The following is a 17510-nucleotide window of genomic DNA, read 5'->3' as shown; positions in this document are numbered from 1 at the left end:
ATAAAAATAATTATTTCATATAAAAGAAGGTGAGAAGATTGTTCTATTAGTAAAAAATATTATTGCAACTAAATTAAGAACACCTTAATATATGACGTAGCAAGAAAATTTATACTATTGGATGTGAAAACGGTGTGATGAACTTTAATTATAATTGTAATAATATTTCTATTAAGCAAAACAAAGTTTTCCTCTTTTACCTTCTCTTACATTGAGTTGTCATTTCTAATAATGTAAAAATTATGGATAAAATTAATATTAAAAATAGATAAAATTTAAAAAATAAATACACCAATATTATAAACACTAGAGACTATAAACTTTTCCTCCACGTAAAAACTCAAGCATGAATTTAAGTCTTCAATTAAAAAATAAGGGACTATTTTCGGTCATTTCTCGTGTTTGCTTCATGGAGATCCTATAAAAATGACATACACGTGGGTAGCATGTCGATTTTTATGTCCACTTGATACTTTTATAACTAAAATTAGATCGTCAATCGAATATTTTATATGTATTATTTATTTTTAAATTATTTTTTAATAATAGTAATAATTAATAATATAATTTATAATATATTTACATAATTTTTATATAATATATATAATTTTTTATTTTAATTTATGTGATATTAATAGAATCTCGAAAGCTAATAAATATTTTATATGTATTATTTATTTTTAAGTATAATAACAGTTCTAAACCATTGATACAATAAAAATGTTATGATGAATGATGGTATAAGCTAAGGGGCACATTGGTTCATGTGAGCAAACTTTTATAAGTGTTTCGCGAAAAATGACATGGTTTGATTTGATAAGGAGTTTAAGAATGTAAAGAAGATTTTTGAATCTTCTGGTTTTAAATTAAAGCTAAATTAAATGTATAAAATTATTCTTTGATCTTGTGGCTTTAAATATGTCACGTAAAAAGTTAAAATTAAAATGTTAGCAACAAAAATTATTTTTTTAAAATGAAGAAAGTACTATTTTGGCGAATAATATTATGTGGCTATTGGAAAGTTTACAAAAATACCTTGGGGGGCCCATAGTATAAAAGATAGGACATACGTGGCATTAAGTAAAAGTTTTTGATTGTTTTGTCAATTGAGCCCCCAACAAAAGAGTGAAACTCAATTGTTCAAGCAAGTGAATGCACAAGAACAATTAACAAGAATAGCTTGAAATGACCATGGTACCTTTAAAATAAAATCTGAACTTTCAGTAGCAAAATACAAAATTCAATTTTCTAAAAATAGGATATTCTTTTTAATGACTCTGAGCTAACATGTTGATCTAGTATGTGCTTACTCCCTCTTATAAGATAGTAGAATAGAAGGAAAAAGAAAAAGAAAGAAAGTAGAATATACTTTCTTTTTAGATTCATTAATATGTTAGATAATCTTTTTAGGGTTAAATTTAGATATTTTTTTGGGTTACAACTCCATATTATTTAGGGTTAGCTTTTTTCATTTGGTTTAAAAGAAGGGGAATTTTATGTGGATGATAAAATATATATTAGTTAATTAGTTAATATAGCTATAGTTTTCATTAATTATCACTCACAGAGATATAATTACGAGTAATATTTTAAAAGATCATTTAATTTTGAGAATTTATTTAGTAAAATCATTGAACTTTATTTTATATCAATAAAATCACTCAATTTATGCATTCAAATCGATAAAATCACTTAATTTCTGCATTTGTATCAATAAAATCAATCAACTAAGTTTGAAAAAATTATAATTTTTTTATACCATGAAGCAAATCACACTAGTAAATAAAATTAAAAATTACTCATTAAGAAATTTTAGGAACAAAATTAATTAGTGAAATCGATACTCTTATGGCATTACAAATAAAAAAATATACAAAAATATTATATTAAATTTTCTGCTCTACAATTATTATTTCTAGGGAAAAAAAGTTAAGTACGTATAATTTTCCATGAAATTAAAGGATTTCACAAATATTTTCATAAAAAAAGCATTAAACACGGAACAAAATAAAAGTTCAATACTTATTTTTTTTGATATACTCACCAATACAAATGCAATATGAAATTAGCCAGAAACATAGCAAAATTTATTTTTTTACAAATCCTTACAACTTTTTGAAATCAGAAAAAGAAAAACTCGTAGATATAAGTGGGAAGATAAAGTTGAATTTTGTGTGCTTGGAGTTTTCGTCGTGAATTTGTTTGAGTTTTAGTTTAAATTTGTTTATTGTAATATCATAAGAGTATTTGGTTAACTAATTAAGTTTGTTCGTAATTTTTTTAACGAGTTCTTAAATTTTATTTACTTGTAGTGCTTATGTTTACATGTTATAAAAGATAATTAATGATAAATACTCAAAGTTGAGGGAACTTTTAAAATATAGCTCTATTATAGTTACGTGCGTCTCCCTCCTCTTTTTTCCTCTCTCTCCTCTCTCCTCTTTTATACATATACAAATATAAATTATGCATATACAATTCACCTCTTTCACTACATAAAAAATGATCATTGACAATTAATTTTTAATTGTCGATAAATATAAATTTTTAAAGGCAATTAACATTCTTTGTATATGTCTCTAAAGCTTTCAGCGACAGTGGTTCTAATGACACTTAAATAATGCAGGTAAAGAATTTAACACTCTTTATTAATGTCAATATTTATGGTCACTAAAAGTTATTTTTGTTGTAGTGCCTTCGGTATCTTCCCTCTCTCCTCCCTCTCCCAATCTCACTAGCCGTTCTCCTCGCTTTTCAAATTCCACTCGCTAGATATACAAATACATTTGTATACTAGTTACATATATATATATATATATATATATATATATATATATATATAATTATGTGACTGATATACATATATAATTTATTTCTCTCCACTCTCTTGCTCGTTTCTCTCCCCTCTCCCTTGCTCACCTCTCTCCTTCCTCTCTCAATCTAGCTCGCCAGATATACAAATACATCTTCAAAAGGTCATTGGCTTCTCATCTAACACATCACAAACAACTACTCGAGACCAATCTATTCAGCGGTAGAGTCAACTACTTTATCAAAAATCATTTCATCTTCTTCTAAAGAATAATCAGAATCAACGAAAAGACACTCAGTTTAGTTAACTTAAAGTTAGATGTGTGTAGTATAAAAAGTATTAAAAAGACCTAAAATAAAATTAGACAATAACAGAAAAACTAGAAATTCCCGTTTTCTCTAAGATTAAAGAGCAAAACTTATTAAAAGTTACTACTTTCGTATTCAAATCTATATGATAATATTTAAGTAAACACGCAATTTAAAATTTGAGGATAAATCAAAAAAGTAATACATAAATGAATTACTTATTTTGTGAGCATTACGTCAAACTGACCACGCACCATGTGAGCTAACATGTTGCAAGAAATTAAATTTTCTTGTAGCAAAATAATTAAAAAATAAAATAAACTCAACAATATCTCAGTTTACTTTTAAAATATGTAAAATGAATTTGCTACGTAATAAAGGATATGTAGTTTGGGTTCATGGAAATAATAATATAATAAACTTTAAATAAAAAAAATTAAATAAATTAATGAATAAAATGTAGGTAACCTAATTCTGAAAATATTGTCAATGAAAATGACTTCGCTTCAACCAGGATTTTGATAAAGGGTGTTCAAGTGTTAAAGTGAATCTGCTCTTCTTAAAAAGTGGGAAAAAAATTGCTACTAGTGAAATTTGAAAATACAAACACTTTAAATTTTATGTATCTTTACTCTTTCAAGACGCCTGAAACCACTATATTACATCATAATGTTATGTCAAGATTGTTCAAAATATATTATTTAAACACTTATTTATTATTTTATTTGTATATATGATATAATATTCCGACGAAAAGTGTCCACACACGCGTGGCTACGCCACTGTTCATACCCAATGACAACGCAATAATCTGATAGATGATAAAGTAAATAAATTTTATTTGTATATATAATATAATATTCCGACAAAAAGTGTCCACACACGCGTGGCTACACCACTGTTCATACCCAATGACAACGCAATAATTTGATAGATGAGAAAGTAAATAAATAACTTTATAACTTTGTTAATAACATATGAATTGATTGTTAAAAAAAGAATTAGATGCCCCCTTTTATACAGAAGTGAATGACATAATTTAATGCTTAAAACCCCATCTACAATTAATTTGAGTACGTGTCTTCTCTATTTTTATCCTATACAATCTTCATTCTTCATTCATGTGTTTGGTTTTGGAAAAACTGACAAGTTTAATATCAGTTTGTCCTCTTGCAAGATTCTTCGAGATTTATTTAAATATAGTGATTATATTAAAAATGATTATTAGTGAAAATTAATTAATGATCATAGTTTAATAAAAAATAAAAATTATAGTATTTTGTCTAATCGTCTACACATCTTCAATTCATTTGAACACGTGTCTCGTTTATTTTTATCCTATGCAATCTCCATCCATGTGTTTGATTCTTGAAAAACCAACAAGTTTAATTTCAATTTGTCCTCTTGCATGATTCTCCATGATTTGTTTAAATATGGTTGCTACATCAAAAATGATTATTAATAAAAATTAACTAACAATAATAATTTAATAAAAAATAAAAAATCATATTATTTGCTTTCTTCAATGTCAATCTAATACACTTTTAGTCGTCTAAAAATCTTCTTACAAGATTAGCTTAGCTTAGTAATTAGTTAGTTAGACAGTGTTCATTCACAGAATTGGTTAATTACTGTTCATTTACATAGTTAGTTAGACATTTGCAGATTTGGATTTTAAATAATTAGTTGAAGTTGTTAGGATTGTTAGCTCTCCATTCGTGTGAATATATATACATCTACATTATATTGATTGAAGTAAGTTTTTCATTTCTCAATAATATCTTCTTCTTTTTTCTGATTGTTGGTGAAAGCTTAACCTCCATTAATGGAGGAAGGAAGCTGTTTCCCAGCTTATACTGCTGGTTTCGTCATGGTATCAGAGCAAGGTTGCTCTCATTGGATCTCTTGATCTATTCATCAATTCGATCTATCGATTTCTCCTTCAATCGATCCATCGATTTCTTCAAGTTTTTTTTGTGTTCATCGCGAATCTGAAATTGAAGTTTTCCTTCTGCATCTACACTGAGAATTTTCAGTTTTGTACTCTTCATTGATCTCACCATTGTTTTTCTGGTTTCAATTCGAGTTTGCTCGAGCTCTTCTTCCACAATTTGATTACAATCACATTCTTTCTCACAATTACTTTCATCTTGCTCCATGGGTGATGCTCCATATGACGCGATTGCTACGAATACTTCAACTCGACTAGATATCAATAGTCTTTTCTATCTGCATCCCTATGAAAATGCAGGTTTTACTTTACTTCTTGTTGTTTTTGATGGAATTGGCTACAAGTCATGGAGACGAGCAGTTCTTAGGGCCTTACCTGTTAAAAGTAAAACTGGATTGATCAATGGAAAAATTGTGAAACCAAATCCTACAGATCCATCCTTCATGCAGTGGGAAAAATGTGACGATATGGTGACTTCTTGGATCCTAAGTTCTCTCTCCCTAGATCTGTTAGATAACCTACAATATATTAACAATGCTAAGGAACTTTGGGAGGAACTGGAGGATCGGTATGACCAGACTAATGGATGCAAATTATATCAACTGCAAAAGAAAATAAATGACTTGGTGCAGGGGATTTTGGATGTCACTGGTTACTATACTAAGATGAAGAAACTATGGGATGAAATGAATACTATTTACGTTAATTCACAGTGTAGTTGTGTGTGTACTTGTGGGGGAAAAGTAAAAATGCATAAGGCTGAGCAGGATAGAAGACTCATACATTTTCTGATGGGTCTAAATGAGCTGTACGCTGCTGTATGAGGGAACATTCTAATGATGTCTAATTTGCCTTCAATGGCACAAACGTTTGCCATTTTATCACAAGAGGAAAGGCAAAGGGAAATAAAGCCTCTAAATTACATGACTCTGGAGTCTACCTCACTGAATGTTTTTGCATCACCTCAAGAAAATGCAGGTTTCAATACTAATTTAGTTCTCATAGAGGAAGTACAAGTAGAGATACTAGTAGTTCCAACAACACCAATACTTTTAGGGGAAACTCAAGCACTGGAAAAAGATCAAATATAATCTGCAAATACTGCAAACGAACTGGGCACACCAAAGACAGGTGCTACAAACTCCATCGTTATCCAACCAATGCAAGAACTCCAAGAGGAAGATGTAAAGGATCTGAAACAAATGTGCATACTTCTGAGGGTGATGGAAGCCAATGTGAAGAAAATTTGGAGCAGGGAAAACAACTGCCAATGAATCTGTCCAAAGGCCAGTATGAACAACTACTCAACTTACTTGGAACCCTGCAGGTTGGAAATGGAGCTGAATGCACAGGCAGTATGTCAAGTGGAGTGGCAAGCCTAGCAGGTATACTTGCTTGCTATTCTTCTATTACTAAGATAGATGATTTGTCATGTCAATGTGATAAATTGATTGCTGGCTCTTGGATCATAGATTTAGGAGCATCAGACCATATGACTTACACAAAAGATAATCTCACAAACCTTAGAACACTGCCTCATCCTTTCTTAATCACCTTACCTAATGGATACAAAGTTAAAGTGACTGAAACTGGTGATGTTTGTTTGAATTCAACACTGACTCTGTACAAAATATTGTTTATACCTAGCTTCAAGTTCAACTTAATATCAGTTCATTGCTTAGCTGTTCAACTCAAAAGAATAGTTAGCTTTAACAATTTTTCTTGCTTACTGTAGGGCCTTTCTCTAAAGAGCCCTCTAGAAATTGGTAAGGCAAAGAATGATCTGTATTTCTTTTGTTCAAAGTGTCACATTCCACCTATAAATGGTAATGTTGTTTTTCATCAAAAATATCAACCAGTTTCTCTTCTTAAGTGCTGTAAGAAAGTTTCAATTGTAAATGAATGTAAAACTTCACCACCAAATATAAGATACTCTCATTAAATCAATAAAGAAACTTGTTCTATTGATCATGTTACATGTTCAACTATTAATTCTCCTCTTAGTCAAGACAGTGAATTCTTATGACATGCTAGATTAGGACATGTACCTTTTGTAAAAATGAGGAACATATCTACCATTCCTCTAAAATTTTCCAACAAACAACCTTTCACTTGTACAATTTGTCCATGGCCAGACAGACTAGAATGTCATTTGCAGAAAGTATAACTACAACTAGTTCAATATTTGAGTTGCTTTACATTGACTTATGGGGACAATACCATGTACCAACACCTGATGGATATCACTACTTCTTAACCATGGTGGATGATTACAGTAGAGCAACTTGGACACAACTTCTTAGGTGTAAAAGTAATGCACTTCATACTATAAAAGCCTTTATATCCCTCATAGAAAACCAGTTTCATACCAAATTTAAAACCATTAGGTCTGAATGGCCTGGAATTCTCAAGCACTGAGGCAACTTGTTTCTTTCAATAAAAAGGCATAATACATCAAAAAATCATGTCCTTACACACCACAACAAAATGGGGTGGTGGAAAGAAAACATAAGTACCTTCTTGAGACAGCAAGGGCACTCTTGTTTCAGTTAAAAATGACCATGAGATATTGGGGAAAATGTGTCCTAACTGCCACTTATTTGATCAACAGATTTCCTACAAAGCTACTACAAGATAAATCCCCATATGAACTGTTATACCAAAAGAAACTAACCTATTCTCATCTTAGAAATTTTGGATGTCTTTGTTTTCCAACTACCTTCAAAATCCATAAGGACAAATTTGAACCAAGAACAATACCTCACATCTTAATTGGATACCCTTTTAATACAAAATGTTCCAAGGTCTTAAATTTGGCTACCAATAGAATTCACGTGTCTAGAGATGTTATTTTTCGTGAAACTATTTTTCCCTTTGTTATTGCTCCTGTTGGTTCCAGTTTTAATTCTGTCTTACAATTTCTTGTACATCATTCTGATAAGTTTCCTTGCATGTCTAGTAAAACAAATAATTTTTTTATGATGAAATGTTGAATTCTCACACATTAGATGAAGTCACTTGTGATCAAGTTCTCATACCTGAAAAATGCACTTTATTACTGAACCTACAACCCTTATACCTCCACCTATCACTGAACATACAACTCCTCCTACTGAACCAAATATATCTGTCCTTAATGATGTACCTTTTGCACCTAGAAGAACAACTAGGTCCCTTCACCCTCCAAGCTACTTAAAAGATTACACTTACTCATTACCTAAGCTAGATCCTTCTCCACCCATAAAATGATGTTTCTAATTCTCTACATTCATTCACATCATTCATATCTACCTTGATCATGTATGTTTCACTACACTATGTCCTGATAGTCAACAATTAATTCATAATGTTTCACATGATATTTAGCCTACATCTTATGAAGAGGCATTATTGAATCCTGCTTGGCAAGTAGCAATGACACAAAAATTTGATGTATTGTATGCCAATAATACTTGGGAGCTGGTTAAAATGCCTAAAGGAAATAATTCTATTGGGTGTAAATAGGTGTATAAGATTAGACACAAGGCAGATCGTAGTATAGAAAGGTTTAAAGCTAGAGTAATGGTGAAGGGGTACACTCAACAAGCTGGAATAAACTACAATGAAATATTTCCACCTGTGGTCAAGATGACCACAGTCAGAGCTCTGATTTCCTTGACAGTTAAGAAGGTTTGGAACTTATACCAATTGGATGTCAATAATGCCTTTCTTCATGGTGATTTGAATGAGGAGGTATATATGACATTACCACCAGGCCTGGCAGTGGACAGTAGTGACATGGTTTGCAAATTGAAGAAGTCATTGTATTGTTTAAAACAAGCTAGCAGACAATGGTATGAAAAGCTAGCTAACAGTCTTTGCTCAAAGGGTTACATTCATTCAGACAGTGATTATTCACTATTTTATAAGATGAATGACAACTCCTTGGTGTTTGTGGATGTATATGTTGATGATATTATCCAAACTGGTACTGACATAAAGGAGATTGATTCTTTGAAAGTTTTCTTACATGAGAAATTCAAAATAAAAGATTTAGGGAGACTGCATTATTTTCTTGGCTTAGAAATATTGTACAGATTGGATGGTGTCCTCATTTCACAAAGAAAGTTCACTCTTGATCGTCTAAAGGATTTTGATTCTCTGCATTATAAATCCACCACCTCACCATTGGACTCCACTGAGAAACTGAAGCTCACAGAAGGCACACTTTTATCAGATCCTACTCACTACAGAAAACTAGTAGGCAAGCTTAATTTTCTTACCAACACAAGGATGGACATATCATATAGTGTCCATCACCTTAGTAAATTCATGCAATCTCCTAGAGAGCCTCATTTGAAGGCAACTTATCATGTGCTCAAATATCTGCAACAGGACCCTACTTTAGGAGTTTTTATCTCTAATAAAGCTGATCTTACCATCAGTACTTATTGTGACTCAAATTGGGCCTCCTGTCCTGATTCAGGGAAGTCTGTGAGTGATTATTTGGTTCTTATGGGTGATAGCCCTATAAGTTGGTAGTCTAAGAAAAAACCCACAGTGTCACTATCATCAGCAGAAGCAGAATACAGAGCTATGAGACAAGTAATGGGTGAAATAGTATTGCTGGAAAAGTTACTTGGTGAGCTCTCAATGAAGTGTTCCTTACCTATACATTTATTTTGTGATAGTCAGGCAGCAGTGCACTTTGCTAAGAACCCAGTTTCTCATGAGAGAACTAAGCATATAGAGGTTGATTGCCATTTTGTCAGGACAAAGCTGCAAAAAGGACTGATTACACTTCAATATATTCCCACAGATTCACAATTGGCTGATGTTTTCACTAAATCCTTAACATGAGTCAAACATACTAATTTAATTGAGCAAGTTGTCCATAAGTAACTCACCTCCAACTTGGGGGGGGGGGTGACAAGATCAGATCAGATTAGCTTAGTAATTAGTTTGTTAGACACTGTTCATTCACAGAATTTGTTAATTACTATTCATTCACATAGTTAGTTAGTTAGTTAGGAATTTGCAGATTTGTATTTTTAGTAATTTGTTGAAGTTGTTAGGATTGTTAGCTCTCCATTCGTGTGTATATATACACATCTACATTGTATTGATTGAAGCAAGTTTTTCATTTCTCAATAATATCTTTTTTTTTCTCTGATTGTTGGTGAAAGCTTAACCTCCATTAATGGAGGAAGAAAACTGTTTCCAGCTTATACTGCTGGTTTCGTCATCTTTAATTAATTTGAGCACGTTGGCTTGTCTATTTTTACGCTATACACTCTTCATCCACGTGTTTGGTTCTTGAAAAACTCATGATTTATTTAAATATAGTCACTATATCAAAAATAATTATTAGCGAAAATTAATTAACGATAATAGTTTGATAAAAAATAAAAATTGTAGTATATTTTTCTTTCTTCAATGTCTATGTGTTACAATTTTAATCGTCTATGCATCTCCAATTAATTTAGCACATGTCTTAACTATTTTTACCCTATACAATGTCCATCCATGTGTGTTTGGTTCTCGGAGAACTCATAAAGTTTAATTTCAGTTTGTCCTCTGGCAAGATTCTCCATGATTTGTTTAAACGTAGTTACTATATCAAAAATGATTATTAGCGGAAATAAATAAATGATATTAGCTAATAAAAAATAAAAATTATATTATTTGCTTTCGTCAATGTCTATCTACTACAATTTTAATCGTCTACCCATCTTCAATTAATTTGAGCACGTGTCTTGTCTAGCGAAAATTAATCAACTACAATAGTTTAATTATCGTTAAATTTTTATTTTAAATGGCAATTAATATTCTGTATATATTATTAAAGTTGTTAGTGACATTAATTTTAATAACACTTAGTCATGTCAATAAAATTTATATATATATATATATATATATATATTTATTTATTTATTTATTAGCGCTAAATTTTTTTATCATAATGAGTATATAGATGACACTAATCATCAATGAATTATTGATGCTCATTTGCCAGCTATACACACCAAAAACAGTAGCTTCTTATACTTTTATGGTTCAAAAAAGAGTACAACTTTGCTTATGTTTTCCCTTACAAGTTACATCACATATTTGTCTATCAAACTCAATTTGGAACATATTGGTGTCTTATGTGATTACTTTACATTTTTTAGGTACATAATTTGGAATAATAACAAAAAATAGCCTTTAATTTATGACCTTAGTTATTTCAATATCATACTCAACAATTCACTTGATACGGACCAAAGTAAAAAGGTAAATAATTGAATTCACTTTGATATAAATATTCTTTTTAATATTAATTCAAATTGTAAGGTGCGGTGCTTTTGCTTCTTCCATCCCCGTCTTTTTTATTTTTTTCTTAATTTCTCACACGGTATTTGAAGCTCACATTAAAGTTATGACTAAATTCGAATCGTATATTGCAGGGTCCATTTTAAGTTGACACTTATTTTTCCATACCTAGAGCTCTGATGTAGGCCAAAATACATATTTAAAATCATTATTTGTCTCACATTTATTATTTATATTTATCCCTTTTTATGCTGAATTTTTATGAATTATACTAAATAATATATTTTATTTGTAGGAGTAAATTGATGTAAAATTGAAAAAATTTAAAACTAAAATGAATTAAATATGAAAAATTGAAAAAGAAAATCAAACAGATAACTTAATTGATTAAACTTTATAAAATAATATATACGTTGGTTGAAGTAAAATTAGAATTGAAATTGGAATATCATGTCGCATCATATGAAGAATAAAGAAGCGTAGGGTTGAGGCGGCGAATTTAATTTAGTTTGGTTTGGATTTCTAATTTAGTTTGGACTCAATTATTTATTTAGCTTTCCTACGTCTACGGTCTATATATAATCCATTAGAATACTTATGAGGATGAAGAAAAATGTAGAAAATAACTTTCTATTTAGAATTTTATGTTTTTTTTTTTTTTTATTTATTCTATGTCTATATGGATTTAAATTTTCCCTTTTTGGATTATATTTACTTTTAATATGATTGTTTAGTGAGTTTTGATTCGACATGATTTTGATTACTATATACTTGATCACCATTGAAATAAACATATTTTTCAAATTGAACTCGAGAGAGGAATAAGAAGGTAGAACGTGGAATATAATTAGGAGCATGATTTTCTCTTAATAATTAAGGTTAGTTTGTATCTAGGATAGGAATATACCTAGAAATCATGCTTGGTCACTACACAATTAGATATCATAATACTCGATATTTAATTCATCCTATCCCCGCTCAACGTTGTAATTAGGGTATTATTTATCATAGATGATTAGAGGTCAGGAGATCATGGTCATACTTGTAACGTTGTGAATCAATAACTAAATAATCAAATAAGTTGATGAAATTGATGTCAAACATAATTGTTAGTTAAACTATAATCCTAGATCGATTCATTCATTAATTGTGTAAACATCTATCTTGTTTTAGTTAATTGTTTTTTAGTTATTTTCTCTTTATTTTTAATTTAGTTTTTATGTTCATCTTTTGAAATCTTTACTTAAATAAATAATCAAAATTAATATAATTTAGTAAGAATAATTAATGGACAAGTCCTTTGGGTTTGATAATTTGATTTTTTTAGAGCCACTATATTATTTGTGCTATCACATACACTTGTGTGTGCAATTGAAAGCAACAAGCTCAAATTGAAGACATTTAATTAAGAATAAAATAGTCTCACCACTACATTACAATCGAGATTGATCATCCCTGTCATTCTTGAATGATAGACAAGTTTGGCCTCCAAGTAGCCAAAATAAAATATAAAATAATATTATACAAACATATTTTTTTTTTCTTTTTCATCCAAGGCTCTCTTTTCTGCCTAGTATTTTCATATATAAAAATACAACCATGCTTAAAAATATAGGTAACATAACACACATATCAAAATGGCAAATGTTACTCATGATGATGAGCCACCACATTTTGTATTACTTCCTTTTATGGCACAAGGCCATACAATCCCTATAATAGACATAGCTCGTTTGTTAGCACAAAGAGGTGTTATTGTCACAATACTTATGACACCTGTAAATGCCACAAGGTTCAATAATGTCATAGCCCGCGCAGTCGAAAAAGGACTCAATATTCATATAATTCACATCAAGTTTCCAAGTTTAGAAGCAGGGTTACCACAAGATTGTGAAAATTTTGACATAATTTTATCAATTGACATGATAAAAAAGTTCTTTAATGCTACTCAAATGCTGGAGACACAAGTTGAACTGTTGTTGCAAGATTTGAAACCAAATTGTCTAATTTCTGATTTGTGTTTTCCTTGGACAACAAATGTTGCTATGAGGATTGGCATTCCTAGGATTGTTTTTCATGGGATGGGAAGTTTTTCTTTGTTATGTTTGCATAATTTGAGAGATGTGAAGTTGTTGGAGAGTGTTGAATCTGAAAATGAATACTTTTTTGTACCTGGACTTCCAAACAAAGTTGAAGTGACTAAAGCTCAACCAAAAGCATTGGTGGATCCATGCAATCCTGAATGGAGAGAACTTGGAGACCAAATGAAGGAGGGAGAGGCTCAAGCTTATGGAATTGTGGTGAATAGCTTTGAGGAGTTGAAACCTCAATATGTACAAGGAGTGAAAAAGGCCAAAGGTAATGTTAAAGTCCATGACTATCTTATCTCAAAATTTAAAAGTTGTCGCATCATATTATGTCTTAGTAAGTAGGGAAGGTCTAGGAAGGGATGAGGGTGTTCACCTGAACCTCTTTAGTATACATATAGATTTCGAACCCCTGAACACAAGACTAGAGGCTGACTAGTAATAAATGGGTTTAAAATGTACTTGAGGTTCCAAGTTCAATTCCTAGACACTCTATTTATATTTTCCATACCCTCTTAATGAAAAATGTTAGATCTGTAACGGGTAGTAATATTTACGAATAAAATTATGTTATGCTTTCGAGTGGAAGTGTGACTCTAAAAACAATTATCTCTAGAAGCTTACGTTGTTATAGTGAGCATATAGTCGTTATTAACTTAACTATTATGTCTCAACAGGAAACAACGTTTGGACAATTGGTCCTGTTTCCTTATGCAACAAAGAGGAACAAGATAAAGTTGAAAGAGGAAACAAGGCTTCAATAATAGATGAACACCACTGCCTAAAATGGCTTGATTCTAAGGAACAAGACTCCGTGCTCTACGTTTGTCTTGGGAGTCTATCGCACTTGCCAACATCACAAATGATTGAACTTGCACTTGGCTTAGAGTCATCTAAACGACCCTTCATATGGGTCATTAGACACAAATCAAATGGATTTAGAAAATGGCTAAATGAAGAGAACTTTGAGGAAAGAGTTCAAAAACAAGGGATTTTAATCAATGGTTGGGCACCACAAGTACTAATACTATCTCATCCTTTGATAGGAGGATTCCTGACACACTGTGGATGGAACTCGATCTTAGAAGGGATATCGGTTGGTGTACCAATGATCACTTGGCCATTATTTGCTGAACAATATTGTAATGAGAAGCTCATTTTGAATGTACTCAAGACAGGAGTGAAGGGAGGCATGGAGAATCCAGTGATGCTTTTAGAGGATGAAAAAGTGTGTACTGTAGAAGTGAAGAAAGATGATATTAAGATGGCTATTGAAGGAGTGATGGGTGAAGAAGAGGAAGCAAAAATGAGAAGACAAAGAGCTTGGAGAAATGGCAATAAGGGCTATGGAGGAAGGAGGTTCACCTCACATTAATTTGACAAAACTAACAGAAGATGTCACACAACAAGCAAAAATTGGGGGTTTCAAGTCTAGCTAATGTGTTTCTTGATTAAGTATAAGAGAGGCAACGTAGACAAATGTTGGAAAATCTATTTGACATTGTTTGAAGTTTGCTCTTAGTTTTTAGCAAAATAAATCAATTAGGTTAAGATGAATTTGAATTTTGAATTTTTGTTAGTTTGTTTGAATTGTTGAGATATTTTAGATTGTTATGCAGATTATATTTTTATGTTGGCTATTTAAATCCCTCAATGCTTAATAAAACTATTGAAAGTCATTTCAATCCAGTGAGAGATATTTTCAATCATTTTTGTGATGCCCCATTTTAAAAAAAGACATAATACATATATTGAACCATACACTTGACTTCAAATTTTAATTTGATCTCCTACTTTCATAGTGCATAATAAGACACTTTAATTATCCAGCCTTTAAATAAATAAACACACGATTTTGCAATCAAAATTCGTGAAATGCAAACGCTCCCACATGTATTATTGAGCCATTCAATGTCTGCCAACTAATTATACATTTTGCACGTTGATGTTAAACTTAAAAAAAATTTAGTTAATTAAAATACAAGGGTAAAAGGTAAGAAAACATTTTCATTTCACTCGATTGTGAATCAAAATCGTTCATCTAAAAAGGTCAAACCCCTAGCTTATCTGGTGAATCAAAGGGAAAAATCGTTTAAGATTTTTTCTGAAGTTGATATTCATCATTTAATCTTCCTTGATTTAGTCAAAGTATGCCACAATTTTACCCTTTTGAAAATTTATCTTTGTTACAAGGTAAAAACTTTTTGTCACCATGAGTGTAAAATTATTATTTTCTTACGGCTTTATACATATGGGTCATATTAGAAGTCATTTGCACTAATATGAGCAGAAATTGTTCTAAAGAAATGAAAAAATCTTGGTTTAAAAGTAGAGGAAAAAATAATGAGATTTTGATTTGAAATATAAAGATATATATAAAAGGGATTCATTAAGGGTAGAGTTGTCATTTCAATATTTTTTTATTGTTGTGGACCTCGAAAATTACACCTAACTCGCGCAAAATAAGTGCACATCACGCGTTTTGGCAGGTAGGACACATGTTTATTTATTTAAAAGTTGGATAGTTAAAGTGTCTATTTGTGCACTATGAAAATTGGAGATCAAAATTAAAATTTAAAGCCAAATTTAAGATCTAATATATGTATTATGCCTACATAAATTATCTTATATTGATTTATAAATATCCGATGTAATTTAGTGGTATAGTTAAGAGATCAAGATCACATGATTTTATTCAATTCGTTAAATCCAATTACTAGCCATTGAATATTATGATATAAATAAATAAAGGATAATGTCTTTACAAATGAAGGAATAAAATATTTATAGGGCTAATCAAAATAAGGTCCATTTGATACTTAAAATACTAGCACCAGTGTATGTATTCCAATGTAATTATTAAGATATGTTGGCTTGAGTATTTTAACCTTTATTCCATGTATATTTTACAATATTATTCTCTCATTACTTTGCTATTTAATCTAAAAAGAAAGAAATCCTACATTGTTATAAAACAATATAATATGAATGTTCACTACACCAAGAAATTATTCACCCATTATCTTCACTATTTTACTCGTTATGAAAATGACCATAACCTCCATAACCTCCATCTTTACAATCATTATTCTTGTAACCTTTTACATTCATAACCTTCCCATTATATTCATGTTAATGTCATGTTTATGAATAACCTTTTGTATGCCTCTATGCTACACTATAAATTGAGGCATAAGGGTTCATATTGTATACACTTGAAAATTGGATGAATACTTTGAAGAATAAGAAATGCTCTCATCTTTTGCCTCCCTATTTTCTATTGCTTTATCTTTTATATTTCTTGTCTTATTTTGCTTTAGTTTTACAATACGTTATCAGCACGAATGTTCTACAACTGAAAGATTGAAGCAAAGTAAACAAAAGAAGGTAAAATAATTGTGTTTATTTTCTCTCGGGAACAAGGTAAGTCATTGTGGAATCTATTTTATATTTTACTTGTGAACAAGGTAAATGATCCATATTATTGTAATGTGCATTTTTTTCACCTATGACTCTATATACTTTCTTTTGTATGTAAAACTTGTTTTATATTTTATTTATGATTATACTCACTGTTTAGTTATTAAGTAAGCTTTTAAATTATTTCGTTTTGTGTATGAAATATTTTGAATTCACATGTAAATTGAAAAAGGAATGGTGGTAGTGAGCAGTTTAAATTTAGTGTAATTGGAATTATTATTTTCTTAGTGTGCAATTGATTCTTTGATTTATAATGTTAATTTACTACTTTAATAATTATGCACCAAACATAATATAATATAATGCTATATGTAACTCTTTGTTTTGACAAGTTTAAGATATTGATATATACTTTGTTGAGAATATTTTTATTGTGTTTCTTTTGTTCTATATTCATTTGTGCATATTAACCACAAGTGACAATATTTTTTTAAGGTTCAATGGTGAATCTTATTATATTTGACTTATCATGTCATTGATTGAGAGTAAGACGAAAGATTCAAGTCCTATCGCACCAAGAGGGTAATACATCGGGTGAGAGTCCTGGTGCATCATGATAATAAAATATTGGGTTGGGT

The 17510-nt window shown here is 30.4% G+C and overlaps 1 pseudogene; it reads left to right on the top strand.

The window, feature by feature from the left end:
• Nucleotides 1-12992: 12992 nt before the first annotated feature.
• LOC107006812 lies at nucleotides 12993-14913 on the top strand (annotated as a pseudogene).
• Nucleotides 14914-17510: the final 2597 nt, after the last annotated feature.

The sequence above is a fragment of the Solanum pennellii genome, chromosome 12, assembly GCF_001406875.1.
Source record: "Solanum pennellii chromosome 12, SPENNV200".
Classification (NCBI taxonomy): domain Eukaryota; kingdom Viridiplantae; phylum Streptophyta; class Magnoliopsida; order Solanales; family Solanaceae; genus Solanum; species Solanum pennellii.
This window is presented reverse-complemented; position numbering and strand designations above follow the sequence as displayed.